Source organism: Dromaius novaehollandiae, chromosome 3, assembly GCF_036370855.1.
Source record: "Dromaius novaehollandiae isolate bDroNov1 chromosome 3, bDroNov1.hap1, whole genome shotgun sequence".
Taxonomy (NCBI): domain Eukaryota; kingdom Metazoa; phylum Chordata; class Aves; order Casuariiformes; family Dromaiidae; genus Dromaius; species Dromaius novaehollandiae.
This window is the reverse complement of record NC_088100.1, coordinates 60,397,157-60,423,317: the sequence shown is the minus strand read 5'-3', so window position 1 is coordinate 60,423,317 and position 26,161 is coordinate 60,397,157. Positions and strand designations below refer to the sequence as shown.

General features: G+C 38.7%; 1 long non-coding RNA gene across 1 annotated transcript; it reads left to right on the top strand.

The window, feature by feature from the left end:
- Nucleotides 1–10,796: 10,796 nt before the first annotated feature.
- Nucleotides 10,797–11,891, top strand: LOC135328023 (uncharacterized). Its single transcript, XR_010388751.1, has 2 exons — nt 10,797–10,992; nt 11,163–11,891. It is a non-coding gene; the product is annotated as an uncharacterized LOC135328023 (long non-coding RNA).
- The last annotated feature ends 14,270 nt before the right edge of the window (nt 11,892–26,161 follow it).

The following is a 26,161-nucleotide window of genomic DNA, read 5'->3' as shown; positions in this document are numbered from 1 at the left end:
ATTAACAAACAGATAAAATGTCCATCCTCTAGCCATTTGCTAGGCCAGAGCTTGGTGGATAGGCTTGTGCTGCCTACTATCAAAGCACAAGCAAAGAAAATGGAATTCTTACTGCAAATGTATTTTCTACAGCTCTAAAGGTCAAGTACAAATAATTTTTGAGGTTTTCCAGCCTTCATTGTTTTGTTTGTATTCATCACTTTTTTATGCCATACAGAATAGCATAGATTGTTAGGATATATGTTGAAACTAAACCACCGTGTCATATAAAACAATGCTCTCCTGCTTCCATGGCACTACAGTGGACTGCCTGAAAACGTGGTCTTAAGAATCAAATTTCCGACACATGTATCTAATGAAAATCTCTTCTGTTATAATCTTCCTTTTAAGAAGAGACAGATCAAACTAAGGAACTACTGACACACATCTCGCCCTTGTATCTCAGGTACAGGAGAGGAGGTTGCTCAGTGCCAGAACGTAGTCAAACATGACCTCAAGTACCTGTGGAGCTAATGCTGACCTACAGTTTGAATGGTAGAGCTCAGATTTCCACCCATCTCCAGGCCAAATCGATACAATCCAAATAAGTTTCAAATTTTAGAGTCTGTCTGTTTACAGGTCTCTCAAACATTATTTCAAACTGCCTGCCAGCTAATGCAGTGATAATACAGCCACTTAAAAGACGTTGGCCAGAACACACTTCATGTACAGAATCATAGCAGAGATGTTAAAAAATATGGTCCTGTGTACACAGTAGGCAAATCGTGTTTAGTGCTGCTAGTCAGAGGAGATAAGTGAGTCGGTACCAGAGGTAAGTCATTGGTTTTGCATGTGGCACACCAAAACTTTGCCTGGGCTTTGCCGTCCGGCTGCACTGTCGGGCTGCACTGATGTCTCCTCCCAGGTTAAGAGCACAAGAAAAGGCGCACTTCGCCCTTGCCTGGCACCTTATGCAGTCTTTTTAGTCTGCTCAGCTGAGCACAAAGCTGAATGAGAACAGCAGCTGCGTAAGTGTGAACAGCAGTGCTTGGGCCGGGCAATGGGCACTTTGCAGCAGCGGAGTCGCTCCAGGACGCTGCCAGCCCTTCTCTCCCTGACGTGTGCTCCCGGCCCTCACACTCTCCCACCATGCTGCTGGTGCAAGTATTCGTACAGCCATTCATGCAGCCAGTGCAGGGAACTGATCCAGCTATAATAATAGGTGTTTGATTTTTTTTTCTTTTTAGGCCAACTCTGTTGCAGCACGGAGCCACGCAGCACCAGTGCTAGCACACCTGCAGAAGCAGCAGTGCTGCTGCAGACTGGCGGAGCAGGGCTGGAGAGGCAGCGCCTTGTTCCAGCAAAAGGTACATCCAATAGCCAAATACCATTTACAGGAAAACCTGTCAAAACTGGAAGTATGCATGACATATGAATACATTTCCCGTAACAGCAAGGAAAATTACTGGAGTCTTTCGCCTCAGGCGCTAGGCATGCAGCTTGTACCATCCTACCCCACATCTCCAAACCTGCATTCTTGCGGGCTGGCATCACTTCCATCTGTATGTTAACATCTTTTAAAACTTCCTTAGGAGTACAGGCATGCATCCGCATATCCACACGTGCTTTCTGTGAGAGGAAGACACCAATACAAAACCTGTTTGAGGGCTGTGAGGCTCTGTAACACTCTTAATAAAATGTTATATATATGTTATATGTATATATGTATACATATGTTTATATATTTTTTATATATGTATATTATATATATATTTTTAAGGCTAATTTATTAACCTAACTGTATTAACCTCAGTAGGTGGTCCAAATTAGTCTTTAAAATCAGACTGCTAGATTGCACATTTTTGGATTTCTGAACTGCACCTTTTTTGTCCAAGTGTAAAAATGAAGGAAAAGCACAACACTATTTGTTGACAAAAACAATGCAATGATGACCCCACTTGACCATCAGTTTCCTGACTGCATCACGTATTCCTTCTACTTGAGACAGCAGCAGTACATTAGATGTGTTGCTACAACATCTGCATTCGGTAATGGGGAATATGCTTTTGTATCATGCTGAAAAAGTCTGTAAGTGTAGCTAATATGATTAACAGTCTGCTTGAAGAAAAGCACTTCTTAAAGACATAAAAGCAGAAACTAAAGAACAACCAGTGCAAGATCAAGTGTACACAACTATTCAGCTGTCAATGTTCATTTTATTCTGTACTGGTTAACTTTCTCTTCTCTATTAGCTTACTTCGGAGTCTTTGTCAGCTACAGAGCTATGTGCAGACGTGCACTTGGCACTGATGCCCGTATAGATGATACTAGGATAGATAGCAGTAGATGATATCTCCGGGCCAGAACAGAAGCTGGAGGAAATTGGCTTCAATGTAGCTCTGACAGTTTACACCAGCTGAGAACCAAGACTGCTATCTCTGTGTGAAATGGTGTTTCAAAGACACATCAAAGCATTTCTTATAAAATGGTTTCAGTTCCTTCAGCAATGTATTATCTTGATATGCCCCAAATTTCCAATGAGTGGTTTCCTACTTTTTCTTCCGCTTATTCTAACAGTTACTTTTGTTGATCTTTTTCTCTTCAATTTCTGTGATAACAACTTGAATTTTATTTGCCACGTTAAGAAGGTTACTTCAGACACTTAGAAACAGATCGAATAAAAGATTTAGGTGTCTACAGATGACACATACTCAGAGTTAGGCTCCCTATACAGTACACGGGATCATTATACACCCCAAATGTTTATCAAAAAATATCATAGCCTGAACATTGAATTGCCTCCAGGCAGCCTCTGCCCTGGGCCCTGGCAGGCTCTGTATAGAGCCCAGGTACTCCAGGGCAGAAATACAGGACTCTCCACTATTCCAATTCTAAGAGAAAGATGGGAAGGCCCAGTATATTGGGTCCCTTGGGGATTAGGAGGCAATCTGCATGGGGATTTTTTTTTTTTTTTGAATTTTCAACTTTGAGCTTTCTGATTCTGAATCTTACTCATGGTCCATAGGCATCTCTGTTTTTTTATCCAGATACCTCTGTGGAACTGGGGGCTGAAAGGCTTGTTTTGTGATCTAAATTAAAGATTATTCTTTGTTCATCACACACAGTCTAACCAATCCTGGTGCCATGATTCTATAGAAGAATCCATTTTTTATTTTTTCTTGACCTGCACTTGTTACATTAGAAAGCCATTTCTCAAACATAATTAATTAATGCTTGAATGCTTCTAATATATGGATTCCTGTCCAAAATGTTGTAAATTATTCAAAGTACTAAAGTTCATCAAAGTGCTTGAGCACATGTTGAACATTAAGGCTGCTCTCAAGGCAATCTCTTTTCAGAGGTAGTGTGAAGCAATAAGGTTCCAGCATACATTAGTAATAATAATAACTGGCTTGCTGAAGAGGATACACTGCATCAGATCCTATCCAGATCTGGCTGAAGCCAGTATAAAAAGACACCATCAACTTCAGTGCCTGTTGGATTAGGCTGTTAAACTCATTGGTTTGAGAATAAAAAAAAATAAAAAACTGATGTGTTTAACTCTAGAATAGCTCCTTAGAAACTCATGGAACTTCTTACTTACATGTGGAGGTACAAGGTATAGTATGAAAAATATACTTGTACCCTCAATTTCTTTAATACAATTTCACTATTAAAAAAAATTTAAAAAAATCTACAAGGGAGCTTCTTACATTCATGAGATCTAAAGCCATTTGAAATAATTAATAGTATTAATTTATGTCATCTTTATCAAACATATAAATTAGAAGAAATTATCTGTCATGGCCTGTTTAGAAGAGAATGATTAATCAGAGGTGCGGTGGCTGAGATCACCAACTCAGGCTGCAGAGACAGTACACACCATTTATGACTTTTGAGAACTGCTTCCAATAAATAAGTGGGGTGTTAGATTAATTAATATTTGCAAAGTGCTCTGACTTCCTAATATGAAATGTGTCAAAAGTGCACATGCTTATTTCTTATTATTTTGCACTAATGAAAAACCAAGATATTTCCATAATTGCAAACAAGTGCTCATTAAGCAAGAGCTTTAATTAATGCAGAACAATGGGAATTATCTGCACTACATCTGGAAATATCTGTTAGTGCACACGAAATAAACACTCGGTATTTTTGGACTCAGCTGTTGATCTATGACTTGTGCTTGACAAGCAGAGAGCTGGAAGAAAGATCAGTGAGAAGAGTGAAGGGAGGGTGTTTGGTGAGGAGGGTGCTGCTGTCATGAGATGCTGAGCCTCAATCCTGTACTCTGATGCTAACAGAGGTGTCATGGGCCTTTTGGCTCATCTCTTGCTTTTCCCTGCTAAATCTCAATTTTCAGAAAGGGTATAAGAAGTTCCAAGTCTGGTCTATTAGCATTAAAGAGACTGACTTTCATACCTGAAAATGCAGTCTTCACCACTGGATATATCTATTTAATCTCTGCAATGCCTAATTAATCCTGCATTTCACAACCACTTGAAGTTGGTCTGTGGCCAAGCCCAAAGAGCAGCTTTTATCTGTTTGCTTAGTGTATGCATCATTTCTGTTTCCTCCTTATAAAAGATCCTTCTTTCTCTGCAGAACATGTCTTCCCATGTTCTTTTTTTTCCCCTCATTTCAAGGTTCAGCCATTAGGCTTCAGCTGAGAGTGTCTGTTGTGTATATACTTTTACTGAAAAGATAATGGACACATCAGATTTTACACTTTTATCATAATTCTTTGAATTTTGGAGGACAAAGGTGAAGATAGCTCTGAAGCAGGCTGCCTATGAACCTGCAGGCCATCACAGAATGAATAGTTTTTGCATCTGGATTCTGAGACAAACACTTCTTTTTCATTTTGTAACCAAGTTCTTTTAGACTTTACTAGAGATCTAGCACTAGACCTCAATTATGGCTAACTCTGAGCTATGCTACATGCACTGTGGTAACCTCACCTGGTAGCACACAACATCAGCATGGTTTCTGGTCCTTGACCATGATGCGTATGCTATGCAAGAGAGATTGTAACCACTGAGAGGAAGCAGACCTTGCTTTTGTCCACTGCTGCTCCATTTGGTCTTCCAACAACTGTGCAGATTGTTATGCTGGAACTAAACTCCAACAGGTATTTTTTTTCAATAATTTAGGAAGGTAATTAGGTAGCCAGTTCTGTCTGCTAGACAACACACAGTTCTCTCTTGCTCTGGACATGATCTACCTCCAACCTCCAGGTGTCTGGAGAAAATGAAAATATAAGTGAAAAATTCCTAGCGTTGACTGTGCGGGGAGAAAAAGGGCTACAACCGCAGATACCTTTATATCTCTCTCAGTTAGGAAAAGGAAAGAATTTGGCAAACTAGTGTACAATGGCCTGTAAAGTATTTCCTCTCTGTACAAAAATTATCCATAGGGAAAGTTCAGGCTTTCAATAAGATGTCCTGCAGGAAACAGCTCCTTATCCAGCTACAAGCACCACTCACAAAGTGAAGGTCCCCTGCCCCTGATGACCAAAGTGATCCAACAGTAGAGAGAAACTTGGCTTCTATCCATATAGTCTTAGCTCTTAAAGTTTTTTGCAGATCTGTGCAACTTTTAATAGTAACTCTGGGTTAATGGAATTTTGGTGTTTGCTGTATAAACTGCCCAACTTTCTAAGGTGAAGATCTGTATCTAAAATCCATTTTCTAACTGTAACCTAATTATTTATGCATATATAGAGAGAGATCCTGTGTGGGAAGAAAAATAGCCAGTATAGTTTAAATGGTATAAGTGCTCCTTCCTTTGATAGCTTCGTCATTGCAAAGTAGGATTTTTTTTCCTGTTAGTTTTGCTAAGTTTTGTCCAATATTACTAGAATTGTTGCTGCTGCATCTGATGTATGGTATGTGTCATCTCACTAACAGAGCAACTGCCGTATGTGCATATGTGTGCACGAAGATTGACCACTTTTTCTACTGTTGCACATAAAATAAAAAATTGTATGAAGTATTGCTGCCTTTGCAGTTCCATGGCATACAGGCTCTCCTTTAATCCTCCTGTCATCTTTGGAAACGTGAAGTTGACCTAAGGATTTCTCTTTCTGAAATTAGAAATCTTGCTTTTGCAGGCCCATTGTTTATAAACTTTGCTTGAAGCAATGACTCTCCTGTTGAGATTATCTGAGATTTTGACGAGAACAAAATTTGGCCCAAAAAACTCAAAACCTTTTAGTAGCCTGCAACTGTAGTAAACAGAGTAAGCTTAGCAGGAACTTTCAACAATTTTATTGGAAGCAGGTTCTCTCTCTTGTGTGCCTTAATAAAATAATTTACATCCAGAAATAGTCTAACTTTGCAGAACTTCATTCCTGCCTTTTTCATGCCTTGCCTTGTCAGTCCTTGTATTTCCTCACACCACTGTAACTCATTGTTTCTATTTTTTTGAACAATTTGATTAATTATGAGGGTAAATTAAATTTCTTTAAATTTTGAGTGGGAAATTAATTAATTAGGGATATTTTCCTTTCGAAAAAGCACTTTTTTTATGTGTTTTTGTGTCCACATTTTGGACCTTAATTTTGCACTGAGTTTAAGACCAGAGGGTGACACCTTATTTCAACCTCTAAGCACCAAGATCTCCCAAACTGTCTCACATTATCCACTCAAAGTCTTTGGAAAAACTGTTAAAGGTTTCCACAAAACTCAGTAGAATTTGTATGTGAGGTATTTCCTTGCCCTAACTATTGCTTTTGCAAAGCCTGGTCATGTTGATTTCCTGGAAACACATCTGATTCAAGCAAAATGCAATGAAGAGACAGGAGCAATCCCTCTCATTATATCATCATCATCATCATCACAATAATAATAATATAAGGAAAAACTTATTTGCTGTGAGGGTGACAAAGCACTGGAACAGGTTGCCCAGAGAGGCTGTGGAGTCTCCTTCTCTGGAGATATTCAAAACCTGCCTGGATGCGATCCTGTGCAACATGCTCTAGGTGACCCTGCTTGAGCAGGAGGGTTGGACTAGATGATCTCCAGAGGTCCCTTCCAACCTCGACCATTCTGTGATTTTGTGATCATTATAGCTGATAGAGCATTTACTTGGAACATAGGAGCAGGCTTGGATACAAGCTTGATTTGAAGAGGGAATTGGCAGCTGTGACTGCACTGGGTCATTCTGCAGTGTGTACCACACCCTCTGGCAGTAAAGGGAGAAGCATTTTTCACTGTTAACTCCTTCTCTTACGCCCACTTGATCACCATGTGCACAGAGAACTTCCATTCTCACTTGACTGTTGGTCTCTCAATTTGTCAATAAGCATGCTTCTCACCAGGCTGTCGTGTTTTCTGAAGCTGTTCTCTCTTGCTTTCTTTGAGGCTTTATTTTTCTCTTGTGCACAGATGTGGAAATGGGTTGGGGCAGAGCATGTGACCTGCATCCAGCCAGCCACAGCAGCTGCGTGGCAGAGCTGGCTTCTCCTTTTCTAAAAGGCTTCTAAATACTTTCTGGATTGCACTATAGCCTGTGTTTAACATGTTTATCTGAGATACTGAAAAGACCTCCAAATTCCTGCTTCAGCTCAGGCAAAGAATAGATTTGCTGTATTCTGTATTCTACCCCCAGTGATTATTTTTACCATCGTATCATTAGCTATCAGAAGTAGTAAAGCAGCAAAAGGCATGTCTCTTCTTTTCCTGACTTCATCAGAAAAGGAAGTACTTGGTTCTCAGGTACCTAATATTGGGGAGGATTCGTGGCTGGGATTTGCAGCTGGGAAAAATGCTCATCTCTGTGAAAGGAGAAAAGAAGTCATCCTATTTCTCTCTGTGGTATTCCCTTCTGGCTAAGTTCTGTGAGTGCATAAAGAGCCAAGGCATCTTAGAGCTAGGTTACAGGCATGTAGTCTTTAGTGTAGTCTCCCCTGAGCACAGCTCAGTGGTATGCTTCTCAAGTCCCTTGGTGAGCTGGGCTCTCAATCAGCTCAATTCCATGCTATGTTAGATGTCACTAAAAATTACTGACTTCAAATTTCTTCAGGAAGTTATGAAATGTTTTGGATGTCATGTTGCTCATCATAAGCAAAACCTTTGGGAGCCAAAACTGAGTAGCAATAACAAAGATGTTGTATTTTCCATGTTCTCTAATAAAAAAGAGGCAATATCTACTTTGGAAGAAAGGATTCAGAGGAGTTACCTGAGATGCTCAAGGGAAGGAGTACAGATAGAGACGTGCTGCTCTTTGGTGAGGCCCAATTTGAGGTTCAAGAGCAGTATCACCGCTCCAGCAGTTCCTAATGTGAATAATCTTTCTGGCAGAGGATGGGTGAGGCTGCAAGAGCAATCTGCTATTTCTCCACAAGCCAGGTTACAAGCTCTTTTGAGAGCCCTGGAGTCCTTGAAGTACACTCCTCAGGACCTCGGGAAAGCCTTGGTGGAATATATCTGAGTCATCGCTGGTCTAAATTTCTCTCTGATGCTTTCGCCATGTGATTTTTGCCTCAGTTATAATTAATGTGAAAATGACATGTGCCCTTTCTCCCGTCTGTCTACCTGAGAGAAAATCCAGGCTTCCTTCTTTTAGCAAATAACTTTACATGGGGAACTCAACTTCCTTGTTTTCCAGATTAACTCAGGTTAATTAATAGCAAATTCTTAGTCATTAAACTGAGGAGAATTCCTTACAGAAAAAATCCCCTTTTGTCTCCTCTCATTTCTTTTATTGTTGTCCAAAGAGAATTTTCTTTTCATAATAACTAACCTCAAATAATTCTCTCTCAGTTTACAAAAAAATCTTACCATACTTATTCCCACATCTCTGCCGTTCTTGCCAAACTCTGCAGATACCAAAACACCACCCCTAAAAACAGCCCTCTCTCCAGCAAACAGAAAGTGAAATTTGCCCCTCTTGCTTCCTCTTTCTCTTTCCCCAGACTGAGAACTACAAGTATTTAATGTGTCAGCGCAGCCAGTGAGCAAGGCAGTCAGCTATTTGAATCTAGACTTTGTACTCAAAGGCAGCCATGTATGGGAACAAGGATGTCTGGTTTCTGCTACTGTACTTTTTGAAGGGCCACAGTCAAGGTGTGCTCATGGAGTAACATACTCCAAGTGAGTAAAGACTTTTGTGATTTCAGTTCAATAGACTTAGTGACATTTTGACAGTGACTGACAATCTAGATATTTAACTTAAACAAGGTCACATGAACCAACAAGATAAACAGCGAATTTGCTATAATACAGGATCTGCAAAGATGCTATTGACTAAAAGATGCCAGTCTTGGTTATTTTAAGTTACTCCAGTTCCAGGAATCCCTGATAACAGGGATATGACTGTACATGGCAGTGAGCCTGGTATGGCTGCAATGGGTCTCACTGTGTTGGAGGAGGAGGATCAGGAATGCTATGTTAAAGTATTCTGTTTCCCACTGTGGTGTACCAGAGTGCTCAGGAGCGTACAAAAAAGAGCCCTGTCCCTAACGGCTCTCTCCGGAACAAGCACAACAAATTCAATCACCTTGTGTTGATTGCTTGCTCAGGAGGGACACCAAAACTCCTCCTAAAAAGAGGCAATTAAAGCTTTCGATTTTTGTGTTTCCTGCCAAGACACTGAGGGAGGAGGTGAGGGAGGTGCAGGGCTGCAAATGCTTTCGCCTGTCTCAAAGGCAATAGGAAGTGAGGAAACTCACAGGGCAGAATACTTTGTACTTCCTGGCAGCTATATCTTGCCTTGTTTAAAGCTGCCTTGTTTGCAAAAGGGCTACGCATGGGTGTACATGAAAGCAGCTAACGCCATTGTACACTAGGTTTCTAAATACATTAACTTTCTCTTGGAATGGGTGCAGGATTTAGTTTAATGGTTACAGCAGGGGCAATGAGATTCTTGAACTGGACTCCAGCTTACATCAATATTTAACTTTGAGAAGTCTAGAATTCAGAGACCTTTTCCCCTTTTTTAATTGGTACCATTCTCCTCTCCCAAGATATATGGAGGTTGTGATGAGAAATATTTAGATCCTCTTTCCATATTCATTGAATATACCGATATTATATTTTATTAAAGAGTCTCAAATAGCTTACATCCTACTCTTAATAACCCTATGCATTACAAGCTTCTGTTTCCTCAAGCTACAGACAAATCCTATTACAGGGAGTAGATTAAACTGGGCCTTGACAAATCTTTGCAATTCACTGACAAAAAAGGACAAGTTGTCTTACTAATAAGACGACACCATGATCATATTAATATTATGTATTTCAATGCTGTCAGATACAACAACTCATAGGAACACACACCCCTCTAGCAGGCACATTACCCAAATAAAAATCAAGCAATTTTGCTTTAACAATAAACCAAAGTACATAGTAGAAAGAATTACTTCAAATTCAGATTGTGTGAATGAGCCATCCGTCAGCAACAACTGCATGCTTGATCATGCCCTCTGGCTCTACATCCGCAAGGGACCCCGCTCATCCAGATTTGCTGCTGCCAGTATAAATGATGTGTATGCTTTTGTGTACAAACATGAGCTGGGAACAGAGGGCAGAGCGGGAGCTGGAGGGAGAGAACACAAAGATGCATTATATTCAACTTTCTCTGAGGCTCCACAGTGCAGTGGAGGGTGGATCTAGGGTTATGAATGCAATAAAAAGGACCATAGTGCATAGAAAAAACAGTTGTATCCCTTTAAAATGCTCTGAGCAATCTGATAATCCTTTACATACTGTAATTTTTTTGATCAACAGGAACTAGCCTAAGTGGTCACCTGACTGCTTGTAATCAGATTTTGCAAGGCACCATGTGACTTCTTCACATTATTTTAATATGTACAAGGATAAAGACAACTGGTGATACTAGCAATAGAGTAGCAGACCAGCATTCACGGGAGCAGTGTGAGAAGAGCATGCTTTCTAGAAGCAGTAATGTTACCCAGGAATTGCCACTTCTAGAGGATACCCATGATGCTTGATAATGGAGAGCTGACAGCATGGGGAAATCCTCCATTCCTTGGATATTTCTACAGTCAAGGTAATAAAACTATAAAAAGCAGGTGGTAAAGGTAATAAAACTAAACCAGTAGACTAAAATAAGAGGAATTTGAAAAAATATGACATCATCTTCTTATAGTTTTCTCAAAGATAGATTTATCAATAGACTTATTAAAAAAACACTCACAAGTGAACGTTGCTCTGTTTCAGGATGAGGGTGACTTACTACAAAAGCCTGAATGTCATGTTGTTCAAGAGAAAGGCAGCAGTAACGGACCAGCTCAGTCACAAAGGGTTGCTTGGAAAATGGAATTCAAAAACTTGCCTGGGCTTGTTTAAGTATAGTCTTAAGATAAATGTTCTTGAGAAACAGTGTGGTCACATGGCCTGTGATGGTTATACAGAGCTGCACAGTCTTCATGGGGAAGAAAGAGTCTTAGAGAGCAGACGTGGAGATGAGTCATGGATATCTTCTTAGAGAGCGAATGTGAAGATGATTCATGGATTTCTTGAATGATTACAGTAGATTACTTCAGCATTATCCCAGATAAAAGTGCCACTCACCTTTTAGTTCCTGTAGAAATCAGTTCACGGAGGAAAGCACAGTTCTGGATATCATTTATGTATTATGTACTCACTCAGCCTACAGCACGCTTTCCAAAATTGACCTGTGATGCCACCAAAAAGACTCTGGCTCCAGTAGCAACCTAAACTCGCATCTGGGAGTATACGCTTCCAGATAGTATTTTGTTACTAGCAAGATGCTAAGCAGAAAGATGTTATAGTGCATATCTGAGCTTTGTAAACATAACATGCATATTTGCTAATAACCTTAAAGCATATTTAACTGTTTGTATCCTCATATTAAAGGTTTCGCACATCTCCACCTGAAATGTTGTTTGAAACACCTCTATTCAATAAAGGACAGAAGTAACAGAGCACTAGTTTACTGCAATCTGTCAAAGAGCTGTGCACTATACAGGCATCAGCTAGCATGCTTCTAATAATTTGTGAACTAGTTTATTCACTGTAAACAGTTATTCACTGTGTTGCAGAAACTCTTAGAAACCAGCCAAAGCGTTATAGGCACAGCAAGGCCAGTACATGTTTGTGCACAGTTTGTAGATATAATCTTCTCAGATAACATCAGACTTTCTTCACACTGCAGTTAACTGTATAAGGTGTAAAACTCACACAGATGGAGTTATGTCAGGCAGGGATCGTGGCAGGATGGGAATCAAGGATACAGCAACAAACATCATCCATCAGGATCAGCCTTTTGAGAGATGAGTGCCAAGGACAGGTCTCAGTGACTTTACCTCTGGAGCCTACGTGGTAGCACTGAAAGCCCCATTTCGCAGAGAGCATAACCATGTGGCTGAAATGAGAGTGTCCCCCAGAAGGAGACAAGCCCTCTCCCATGGGCTGGCCCCCTCCACCAGGGAAGTCCAGGGCTGGCTCATGGCTCTCAGCTCTGAGAGAAGAGCCACTTTTTTTTTCTTCTCCACTTTTTCTGTGGAGAGAAAACTCTCTTCTTGACTCTGGTGGAACAAACCATCGAAACTTAAACTAACAAAGTTTTCTGCCAAGGATAGTGTCTAGCTCTTCTCTTGATACATAGGAAGTTTGAGATGATTTTGGATAATGACTATCAGTACAACTTGTTTCAAAATGTCTATTACTAGATCTCTTGCTCTATCTTTCTACAGTTTCAAAATGGGACAGTGGTCACAGTGTTCTCTTTGCAGACTACAGTGTAGATTGTTCAATAAAGACAGATAAAATAGAACTGCCTTAGGATACATATGGTTTGAGAGAGAAAAAAATATTTTTAAAAAAAGTCAAGAGTTATAAAAAATATTAACCTTTTACCATCTTCAGCAGCTAGGGCTAAATCTCCAAATAGGAGCATGGATCCATTTTTTTCTGTTCCTTTTCATAGCTATTTGTTTCTCCATTGCAACAGACTGGCAGATGGATGATCATCCTCAGATGCTAGTTCAATAAAATCTGGGGCAGATGTATAAAATTTGAGACATATATATGCAGCATCTTGGAATCTTGTTGCCAGGTCCATTTAGTTGTATTCAGACTCATCAAGTTGTGCCAATCTTAACTTTTCTTTACTGTTTAAGATTTATGTTATTTTACGTTTTTTATTCTCCTCCTGATACTAATCATACCAGTGTACCACTGATTCAAGATCTGTCCAATATTTTCTTGTCCCTGATCTTTCTATACACATTTAAAAATAAAACATAGCAGGAAAAGAATGAATGCATAAAAAGTCACGAATTCAAAGTTATGGTTCCCATGGTAACTTTGAGTCCCTGATGTTGTATTGTACATGCACTAAAAATAAACATGTAATGAAGTACCATATTTTGTATGTCAAAGGGAGCAAGTTACCATGACTTTACTTGTCTGAGTTCTATGCATTTTAAGTTCTCAGCCACAATGTAGCAAGAACATAGTTTTACACTGATATATACAGATATATAATGCACAATATTTATTTACTGGAACTACATAGAGTTTGCCAGGTGAGCAGCACTGATTTACACCAGCTGAGGCTCTGGCCATCTGTGTGTATACATATGTAGGTGTGCTGTGTGCAAGCACACACATGCGCTCTGTGGATATGTAGGTGTAACACATTCCTGTGTAATGCAGGTACATTTCCGAGGTTTCCTTTACAGCTTCAGTAGCGCCAGAAAGAGGGGCAGAAGCACTGCAGACCCTAAGCAGCCTGTCATTGGCATCTATTCACAAAAACAGCAGGAGCAGCAATCAGCTGGTTTTCTGTACTGCTTTTGTCTATCATTTGCAGCCCCTTGGAAATACGGAAGTATTTCTATATGAAAAAAAGTTAGAAATTCCCTGCAAGTCAAGAGCTAAAGGATCGTAAAGAGCAAAACAATGAATGGCAGCATAAGCAAAGAGCTCCTTTCCACCTTAGGAAGGAAAGAAGTATTTTGTAAACATTTCTGGTCTTCAGAGGAATTAAAACAAAACCAAGAACTTGTAGGTGCAGATAAATGTTTTTCTAAGCTATTTTTCTTCATCAGAGAATATGAAAACCACAACTCAAAGTACACAAGCAGTTACAGTATTTCTTTTATAAGAAGGTATCCTCAAAACCAGTTAGGCAATGGGTGTTCTGCCAGCAAGACATTAGTTCCTTTTACTTCCTGACCTGTCTGTAGCTGTTTGGTGTCCCTTGTCCTAGATCACCTGATCTTTGGAGGAGGGGTTCTTATCTTCTGCATTGTACAGGACGAAATACCACATAGCTTTAACTCATGATGAGGCTGTGAGACACTACAATACTAGCAAAATGTCCTATAAGCCACACTAATACAGTTTTGTTTGACCTGCAGTTATTAAATAATATCCTTTGTATAACTCCATTTAAAAGAAAAGGATGTCTGAAGGGTGACTACGACATGAAGTGCGATTAGCTTAAAAACAAATTACTCCATGTGTGTGTGTGGTTTTTTTGTTTTTTTTTTTTTTGTTTTTTTTTTTTTGAATGATCCTAGAATCTAGCATGCAAAGAAAGACATAGAAGCATGCATGGAATAAATACTTGCAGTAAGGGTCATAGACAATAAGCAAAAGAACTGGATCTCTTTGTTTCTGGGAGAGGACACAGAAGCAGTAGCTCTCTTACTGCACATTTACCTGTGTTTCTGAAAGAGGAAATCCAGACCTACCTTTGACTTTCCCAATCTTTATAGTTGAAATTAAATTAAATTTGTGACTGCGTCTTTAAAATATTATTCCGGTCCTGGAGGTAAAAACACTTCACTGAGCATTTTCATGTGAATGGTATAGTGTTGGGACTTGATAAATATATTTTGACTCAGAAAGCAGGCATGACTCCTTTTGCTACAGTATTAACTAACAACTGGTGATGTGAAAGCCTTTCTCAAAATAGTTTGTTGACACATCTGTAAAACAACACATTTCAACGGGAAAAAGAAATAATATTGAAAAGCCATGACCAGCTCAGCTGCAGAACCATGACACACACATCTCTGGTAATTCTAAAACTACTCCACATGACTCAGTAATTCTCAGCATAAAAACGTCATTTCTGGGAAGTTCATGATTCTTCATAACCTATGTCAATTAACATATTTATTTAAGTATTTTCTCCCTTTTATCAAAACATGGAATTCACTATCTAGTTTTATACAACAGCAAATATTCAGTGACAATAGCAATGTTGGGGGCATATGTCTATCATTTTTAAATCTAAGGGGTAAAAAATTAGGACTGATACACAGAAAGTACTGGTTCACCTAAAGTCTTCTTGATGATCAGTGTAAGTTTTCAGAAAATGTAATGCTAGAACTGCCCACTCTAGAGCAGGTACCTCAAATGAACTCAGATATAGAAACACATTTTCCTCTTTCCACAGAGAAAACTGTGATGGCAGCTGGATAGCAGAGCTGTTTCACACAGCTGTTATTGAGTGCAGGGTTTGCATCCTAGCTGCAAATCAACATATGGCATACTAGCTGCAATTTTATTTTTCTATCTTCAGTGCTACTGACTGAAGTTATTTATTACTGGGCATTACAAAACCAAAAGAGGAAGAAAACAGGAAATATTCCACCACTGCAACTATTATGTAAGACACAGACATATATTCACTTTCAGACGGATGGAGAATTTTCAAGGCTTTGCCACCTCCTAGTAAGCTACTGAGTGGGTGGAATGGATCACAGAGCAGTCCTCACCTGCCTCACTGCAAAGTCAGTCTCCTTAAAGCCAGTTAAGGTGATCTGAACTCACCTGAATGACTTTGTACTATAATGAATTAGGGGAATGCACAGTTATCTTCTGTTAGCATTCGGTAACAAGTAGTGAGAAGTGATAGTGTCTTTCTGCTCCAGTTAGATATGTCCAGAGAGAGGCCCAAGTAACCAGCCTCTTGAGGAAAATAAAACACATGAAATTGTTTGCTGTTTATCTATTTTTATTTAACCTCTATCAGGCTAACTGCAGGTGTAATGCACTTGTAATTAGATACATTTTAACACTTCATTTCTCACCTAATAGTTTTATCTCCTCTAGGATATAACTAGTTGGAGGAAAAATAAACGCAAAATCTGTGCAGTCAGGGTGATTCTGGCTCTCAGGACAGAATGAAGTCTTGACACATGGAATCAGGTTTCTGACAGCACTAATCAATTAGAACTTGGCTTGCAATTCCCTTGATTAACCATAAATAAAATACCATCTTAACAAACCATTTGTATAATGCTGTAGAAGGGTTACTCCTTGCACAGTGTTCCCTTAACCGTACTTTGTATACCTCAGTTGGAGGGCATTTGCACCATGCCACTGTCCTATTCCACTCTTAAAAGTCTTTGTCATAACAGGTCTCACCTTAGGAACTGTTTCTTTTCTCTCTTCTTTGCTCCCAGACCCTCAGTCTTTGCTGGACATCCAGCTCCCTGCCAGAAGAAAAGCCAAAAGACAGTTGCACATGCCCTTACCTCCCTGCACTGTTTCAAACTTCTGCTGTTCACTGTCATCTCATTTTCTTCCAGTCCTTATACCTTGGCTCTGGAAAATCTGTTATTTTCTTACAGCTCTCAGTTCTTCACATCTAATTATGTCCTTCAGAAGATGCCTGCAAACATCTAGATCTTTCACCCCCAATCTCATTACAATTCCTAGTAAGAAAGTGTGTGTATGAAGGTATGTATTTATTAATTCCCTGATGCTTTTGCACTTTTCATTCTTCTGTATATCAAACTCTTTCTCTGCAATTCTTGGGGAATTTCTCATTTTTAATGAGTTCCATACCAAGGACTACTCCATCTATTTCAGATGATCTCACTCTTACTAATTACTTAAGGGGTAAGTGATCATGTAAGAAACAGCTGAAAAGAAATAAAATGAACTACTAGAGCCCAAATGAATATTTCAAAGTATTATAATTGAGCAATGTACATTTGTGACATATCATAATTCTTGTGTTATATAAATGTCATATTTAGCTCCTTTTACATGGAAAAAGGCTATTAAAAAGCCTATCAGACTTATACCATTTAAAACTAGTTGAGGAAATACATGTCCTTTGGACTGCATACAAAGAATGAGAAATCACTAAGGAAGAGGTAAGTTGCACAATCAAAATTCCTGTGCTGAGAATTAACTGATGCTTACAGAGATTCAGGCTGGAGTAATAGGGTCATTAATTCTATTTTTCTTTAGATTTTATGCTTTTGTGCTCTGTGTTTTTATACATATTTGCACAGTACCTAACAGCAAGTGGGTGCTTCCAAAATATAGTTTACCATTAATAATGCATGTCTGAGGTGAGGCCTACACAAAGAGAAAAAAATTACAAACAACTCATGCAGGTAATATGTTGACTATTAATTAACATGAGTGATTCGTTCAGTGCTATATCCAGACATAAAGCCAGACTGCAAGATGAAAGGGCAATTAAAAAAAAGACTATGACTTGCACAGTTATTAGCTGTAGTATCCTAGACCTCAAATAATAGCCTAATTACAGCTCATCTGAAAGATATCAGGGCCTTATCCTTTACAGGAAATATTAATGGAAAATTATTTGCTTTTCAAAGCCAGCAAGCCCATCTGCAGGTTCTATATCAGCTCCCTCCAGGCATAAATCTTTTTACGCATGGGTGGTCTGCCACATGATGAGTGACTTAAGCTTGACAAGAAAAAGGATAGAAAATTTATCACTTCATGCAGATATGACCACTTCTGGCTTTGGCAGGTGAGGCAGTCTGGATCGTTCCACATGGACCTAAGTGCAAAAGGTAAGGCTTTCCTCAATTCTTCCATTTTCATATGCACTGGCCAACATATATGTCCTTCCTGTGTTATTTCATCCACTCTGAGACTATACCTTCTGCCATACATCTTCCACTGAGACCAATCTTATGGGTAACACTTCCATTCAGACTGAGCAGTATTTTCCTACTACAAATGCAATTATTTATGCCTAAGGTAATTTTCATTGGAAGCAAGGACATCACATTTCTGCCATTTTACTGGAGTGATACGTGTGATCAAAGACAAATTTAAAAATTGTCTTGACAGAATACTGGCACACTGGATTTATAAGCCAAAATAGTGGTGTTCAGGCCATTTGTATGTCAAGACCTGAGCAAAGCTAAAATATATATATATATATATTTTTTTTTCCCCCAGGCTTAAGATATGTACAGACAAAGTTACCTAGGATGGTATTACCCAGGACCATGAGATCCAGGCCAATTCTGGAGTCGGTCACCAGGATATTTAAATCTCCTCAAATAATAAGTTTGGCAACATCCTTCTTATCCTCCCCAGGGCTGGATCAGTATCTTGGCCATTTGACTGAGGTGTACGGTGGTGTGGCCTGTTCACACAGATTACTTCTAAACCTGCTCAGTCTTGGTTTTCGCACAAAGGCAGCCTTTTCCGTTCTTGCCTTGCAAATGTGGAATTCGTCTGAAACTGCAAGCAAGTGACATTGCCACAGCAAATGGGGCTACTGCTCACTCACATGTATTTACTTATAAAACAGATGCTTTCCAAAAGTAAGGTACAACAAGGAACACAACTAGTTACCAGATTAGTCTCTAGGCTATCTTTCAAAGCACCTTTCAGTGCACCTGAATGTCACTGAAACTGAGGGAAAAAAAATCAACCACCACAAACCTCACTTGCATAGTAAAGGACTAGCAGATGTGGAATCTGCATATTCAATAACTACTAAGCAGAAACAGTAAGCCGCTCAGTGTGGGACTTCTTTTTGTTTGTGTTAATTATACTAATTAGAATTAGAACTTCCACCACTCAAATTTCCTGCAGCTGTGTGGTGCTAGCTGCTATTGTTAGCACTTGCGGAAAATACTCCAACAGAGGGCACCAAGAAAATTACTTACAATCTGCACACCCACACAGTCCTGTCACATTGGAAAGACTGCAGACAGCATAACTAATAAAGTTATTGTGCTATTTTGAAAGACTAATAGCATGTTTGAAGAGACCATATTAACCCCGTTGTAAAGTATTGATTGCACTCTGTAGTAAAGGAAATGAAACAACAAAGACATAGTGTTTTAATTCTTTTCCTGTTTGCTCTTGCTAGTTTTACTCTGTTTCAATTTACACCTATATTTGAGAACACAGAAAATGTATCACCTATGGTCACAAAGACAGTTTTATTTTCATAGACACTCTTTCAGCAACTTGATGCTTTTCAGAAAGGATCTGTACTTTAATTCAAGGAAATGGTTGTGAATATGAAAGAAATCCCTGTGTAAAACTGCTTGAACTCCGTTTGTCATGCTTACTTCTGTGCAGGAAAAAATAAGTCAACACAAATGTCAAAAGATGCCAGCTGATTGGCTCTGGAGATTTTAATTTAGATGTGTTACCAAAAAAAGTTATAATTATCATTTCAGTCTCTAAGGAAATGCATTAATTCCGTACTAGTGCAGTACAAATGAGCAAAACAAAAAATGGGTCTTTTGTAACAATTTGCTCTTGTTTTTCAAGCACATCTGCATGCATACATCTAACAATACCAAACCACTGTATAGAATTGTTCTAGATGGGATTGAGGCAAGTATTTTGGATTATTTTAAGAGTTAACATTTTCAGAGTGCTCAAAGCACTGGTCCTGCCACTGAAATAACGATTCACTGAGCTGCAATAGGTTTATTTAAATTTGATAAAAGCTATAGGAAGTTTTCCTTCTTCTGTGCTGAATTGCAAGTTTAAAGGTAAGAAGACAGCTGAAGTAGCAGAGGATGATGGCCATTTCACACATCATCTTTTATATACACCAATATATAAAAATCGGTTAATGTTCTTTTCTATTGTAAATGAACAGTATCATCTGTAATCATTCTCTGAGGTGATCTACATATCAAGTCTCTTCACCTTTTTTTAAATGCTGCTTTTAAGAGCAGGATTCCTGTAATTGCATTTCCTTCCTTTTCTATGAGAGTATCTGTAAAGACATTTGGCATCTCATCAGCAAAAACAGCAGATGGAGAAAGGCCTTCCTACGTGCTCTGTCAAGGGAATTGCAAGTTTAGGTGGGGTTTTAATAGACATCAAGGATTTACTGACATGCCAAAGATTGCATGCCTTCACTCTACCTATTATTTGTGCCTTTGTCTTTTAATAGAAATGAAAACAGTTACCGTGCAGAAAAGATTTAACTTCTCTTTGAGAGTATCATACCATATGGTATGGGGGATGTATAGCTGACAAAATGAATGTAAAAATGAAGTACTTACACTTCAGATGATGCTAGTTGAACTAAATTTATGTTTAAAATTTTCACTGAACTGATAGAAAAGTTTACCAATATCAAAAAACTTCATATGCTAAAAGCAGTTCCACTAAGACATAAAAATACTTGTGACAGAGATGGACCAAAGAACATTTCACCAAAGATAGCTAAGTAAGCACTGCAATTATAAGAATAAAAACCAACACAGTTTTTCCAAATAACAGTCATGTTATCACATGATATCACATGAAATTGCAAATGGAGAAAGAGCAAATATTTTTCTCAGTTACTGAGAAAACAGGTTTTCATCTCCTCATTTTCATCTTTTCCTTAGACACAGGACATGGTATTAATGGAATAAGACACGAAGAATTTTGTCCTGGCCATTCAAGGTGAGAAAACTTGTGGTAGGAGAGCAAACTCACAGCCTTCAGCTTGCATCTTTCTCAGGGAGCCATTAAAACCCACTGTATCTGATGAGTTAAAACAGGAGCAAATTTACTAGGAAAAAAAAAAAAAAAAAACAGTTGCACTGAATTAGCACTGTGTGAGTAGCTAAATGTTCTCCCAGAAAGTTCCTTAATGTTCTGCAGCGTCAAAATCCTCTGCCAGGCATATATGTGAAATGTTCATGCACACACAGGTTCTAGAGCAGGATGGAAAGATTTTGGAAAAGACCTTCAACAGCCCAAACTCTTTCATCATTTCATGCTATTAGTTCCTTCCCTGTCACTGAGGGCAGGGTGAATTGTCATGCTCCAGAAATCTATGTGGAAACACGGAGTCACCAACTCAGGTAGACCTCCGTCTACATGGAAAGAATATTTGCATCCCTACAGTAGATGTTCTTTCAAGAAGATGGGGGTGGGGGAGAACCAACCCCAAACCTAATGAAATAAGACTTTAGGACTAGAACAGCACTGAAATAATAGTCACTGTGTTATAAAAGCACAGGGGAGTTGTACTGAGAACACTGTAGATGCAGCAAGATCTCCTGAATCAGGTTTCAGACAGCTCAGTATCTGGGTTCACAGGGGAGAAACATGAGCTATTAATTGCAATATTTATCATACACTGCCACCACAGTAGTGCAAGGTAGCACTTCACAGAAGGTTCACAGAAACCAAATGTCCTCTCAGTAATTTCTGGAACTGCTGAATTCCTTGTGCCAGGGCTCTACAGCCACCTGCTTTCAGAAAAGAGACTGTATATCACTCAGGCTGCCTGAGCAGATCCATGACCAATGGATCCATAATGATCATGGCCACATAATCTTAAACTCACACTCCAGGTATGACTAAAACTAAATGCAATGCAAAGGATGTGAAGAATGATCCTGAGGAGTTCTTCTGGTCATCTTTCCTCTGCATGTTTTTCCTGCCTTGTGTTTCTCTCTGATCACGGGAATATGCCTTGATCGCATCCTCTCCCTCAGCAGCAGCGCCTGTTGTCCTGAGACAGCCGCGTACCCAGCTTACACATTTCTCTTCCTAGCTCCAGTACAGAATGTCTATTTAATTTTGACTTCCTTGAAACAGGAAGGTGCTAAAGAATGAACAAATAGCAACATTCCCTAATTCACATCTCTAGTGTAGCACTTCCTAAAGTGATACTAAATTTTTGATGATCTACAATCCTCCTAATTTGCATCTGTGAAAATCCTCTAATAATCAATGTGCAAATAACCACTAATCTACTATGTTATTCATTGTCAAATGCTCAGTTCACTTCCCCAGTTATTCCCCCTGAACTCTGGTGTGATTATTCATTGAATTTTATAGCCATGCAAGAAACGTGGCAAAAAAGATCAAGGCGTATCCCCAATAAATTCAGAGAGACATGAAGGCACTGAGATGAATGCAATCAGCCTCATGTATCATCAGGTAATGGCCCATTCCCCAGTCCAACAAATATTGGTTCAGGTGACTGACAAGACATGAAGGCCTTTATATATAAATCATAGTTCAAATTCTGACCAGGTCAGTATTAAATGAAAGCCACTACCATCCGATGAGTGTTCAATGAAAGCTGATGTTCTCAGACAGGCACATCACAGAAACTGTCATCACGGTGGTGGGTAGCTTCTACAGAGACGAAGGACCGCATAGCCTTGGAAACTAAAATAAGCTCTAGGCTCTTGTGTTGTGTCCAACTTGTGTTGTATTTGTTCTGTGGGTAAACAGAGTAAACAGAGCTTCCAGTCTCCGACGGCTGTCAGTCTGTCATCTTTCACACACACACAGAGAACAGGTTTTGCCTTATAAAAGCAAGAACACTGTGAACAGACACTCATCATTAATCAAGGTCTATTTCTTCATAAAAAGAGGAAAAAGCAGAGTCAAGTCACCATCTCCACATTTGGAACTCTATTGCACTTCACAAGCTGTGGATAAAGAATATAAAGTAGAATCAGAAAGTTTGTCCTTAGAGAAAGGAAAAAGAAGCACTTAGGTCTCTGTGTGGGATATGATGGTCTTTGCAAGCTGAATAAACTGGTACAATATACAATGCTATGACTCACAGTGCCGCATGGAAGAGCACTGTACGCTATCCATCAAACATTCACTTCAAGACAATCCTTAAAACTTTGAACACAGCAGGATTAGAGGATCACAAACCTCTCTGGAATCCATGCGTGCTGCTAGGCACTCTACCTGCCTTATAGCAACCATCTTCAAAAACCCTTCATGTGCTGACCTGAAATAAATTAAAGAGATTGCTTATAATTTATGACTGGAAAGGTAAGCTTCCACTTAGTGATGCCAACGACTTGTTGGAACACTCTTTCTTGGCATGAACCAGTCCAATAACCTACCTTCTCCAGGTGACAGAAATGCAAATTTCATTGTAAACTGTGCATGACTTAACCCCCTGACAGTTTATGATTAAAAAATTACAGTAAAAATAATTTTAACTTAAGTGCTTGCTAACAGTATGTTTTTAATCAGTTATTACAGACAACCCCTTCTGAGATCTATAGTATACAGATAAAACAATAATTATGGTAGGCAAAAGCATAGACCAATTTAGAGAAAACCTGTCAAGAACAATTTTTGGAACTTAAAGCTTGACACATTTCAAAATTAAGTTGATTAGTCATTGAAATCCATTGTAAGGCAAAGTGTTGGTTAAATACTTGAAGTCTTCAGAAATAAAGACTGGATGTTTACGGTCTTTTTAGACTGTTGATTTAGTTAAGCATTAGTGTGTTCACTTAATATGAGGTATAGTTGGATGACATTGTACGGCCTGAGTTACACAGAAACTCAATGCACAATCCCTTTTAGTGGCTTTAAAATCTAAATCTTGAAATCTTGCCGATTTTTTAAGAGTGGGAAAACTACTTTCATGTGCTATCTTTGAGTCCTTCTGGCATATTTGTATTTTTATGGGTTTGGGTTTTTTTAAAAAAACATTCTTCTCTTCCTACCGCTCTGTAAAAAGCTCTCAGAAAGGAGGGCGAGGGGGAAAATAAGATATGGCCCAATCTAGCAAACCATTATCATCAGGCACAATGAAAGAGGCCCTGATTTCAGTGGGACTATTCACAGAACCATGTGGAAAGCCAGTGTTGCTGGATGGGGCTCTCATTGATTATATAAAGAAAGCAATAGAGCGACTAGACCTGAAGTGCTGTAAAATGCATCGTGCAAGCAAATTGAAAAACAGGGGGAACATATACTCTCTGTTCTTTCGGGTACAATAATTTGTAGGTGTTACTTGTAATCTAAAATGTAAAAAATTAGATAGAAGTGAGATTGTAAGCCGACTATACTTCTTATTAGATGAAATATTTAGTAATTCAGAATTAACAATTCTAATCATAAATGTCAGGCAAACACTTTTGATCTGCTACCATAGCTAATTACTCCAGTGGGAAAGGAAACAGGGAAAGGGCATTTCCTGTGCAAGGACAGTTTTTTCTCTGAATCTATATTTTGTCCAAATAAAACTTGTAGTTAAATGGAGTTCATAGAAATCTTAACCCTTCATCTGTAGGAACTGCAGGGTTTCTGATAATTGTTGTCTATTTCTTCCTGCAGAATAAACTAGTGATTTCCTCCTAGACTAACATCGTTTATATTTATAGTTTTCTTCTTTTTCTCTATCATTGTCTATAATCTCCTCTGGGAAAATGATTTAATGATATTGTTGTTTTAATGTTTTAGTAGTTTAGTAGTTTTATCACTACTGCTGTCATTATAGTGGTGCCACGTAGTCAGCAGTCCTTAAGTGCTGGCACTAAAGTGCGTATTGTAAATGATGTAAACAACTATTGCCTCTCATTGGGAGGCCAAAAGCTACACAATAAGAAGTGCCAGCACAGACTGTCCAAATAAAGGAGAATACCACCTTAAAAATACTTACTGGTATATAAAAATACTTACTAAAAATCTTACTGACTCAGAAAGTTTCAAGATCATATCTACAAGAAGTTACTATGACACATTTTTGGGGCTGGATTCATTTTTAAATATCTCTTTCAGGTTTCTTACCCTAGAATAAAATTGTACCCCTCTTGTCCAAGGGATGGACTGCTATGACGGAAGAAGAATTGATGGGAAGGTGTAGAAAGACAGCCTGAGGTTGTATAGGTGGCCTTAGGTCTCCTGTGAACCCTGACAGCTCCTTCTGGGATAATTTTGACTTAGGAGGCTAATAAACTGATACGCCGACAATCCCAAACTCAAGGTGAAAAATGGCTGAAGCTTAGACAGGAACACCACTTTGCAAACTGTATCAATGCTGCTACTACTGTCAGCACTGAAAAGCTGTAGGATTCCAGTTTGAATATACAGTGCCCCTACCCAGAAGAGATGGCAGTCCAAGCATATGACATGATGATGCAAAATGCAATGACAAAATGTATTGATCCACCGAACCTAGAGAAAATACCCTCTTGTAGGCTTATGGAAGATCCATAAGCACATTCCAATCCTCAAGCAAAACTTGCTGAGAATCTGAGGACCATGATTTGTTTGAGGGAAGTGGCACCTGGAAGTAATTAGGCAGAGCAAAAGATGTGTGAAGCTGATGGAGGTTTGACTCACATTTGCCATAAGTATTCTTGATCTACCCTTCTCTCCCTTAATCTATCATTGAGTTAAAACAGTAATACTTTTGATTAACTGAGAGCTATACCAAAAAAAAAAAAAAAAAAAAAAAAGAATCACTCTAGTACAGACACAAAAAACAACCAAGTTTTTTATAATATCAGCCAGATTATTCTACATAAACTGTAAAGATGTTTTCCTTGGACCTGACATTAAAATGAAAAGAATTTTAGAACCCAGTGGAGATACATGTTTTAAACTAAAATGAACTGTAGTGACAGATAAAACATTTTTTAATGTAAATTTCTGTGTGAACCCTCTTTTCAGAAAACAACAAATTCTGTAACAAGTTTCCAGTAAACTCCATCACCTCTACCCTACATAGTTTCACTTTTTTGTCCTGAAAAAATATAAAACTGTTATTAAATTCATTACAGTATTGTGTCTCTGACAGCACTGACTTTAATAATGCGGTTTTTGCCAACTTTTCTCATTTGTTCTCTGTAACAGGAGGAATCTTATTCTAGAGAAAGAAGAAATATTCCAGCTAATACACAATTTAAACTTTGTTTAAAAGAATTAAGTCTTAAGTTTAGAACTAAGGAAAAAAAGGGAAAGAAAGGAATAGAATAACTTTACACATGGTTCCAACATCCTGATGTACAGTAACTCAGAATGAGTCACCTGCCACCCAGCAAAGACAAAGTATGGCGATTCAACTGCCAATAAACACTTTGGGCAGAAGTTAACCTGTTTTGGATAAGATATATAAACATTTATTCTTGGAGTACTTACCCTTTTCCATTTTAGTAGATTGTTTTAAAAACTGGACAATTGAAGAGAACAGTTCAGCTCTGAAATGAAGGAAC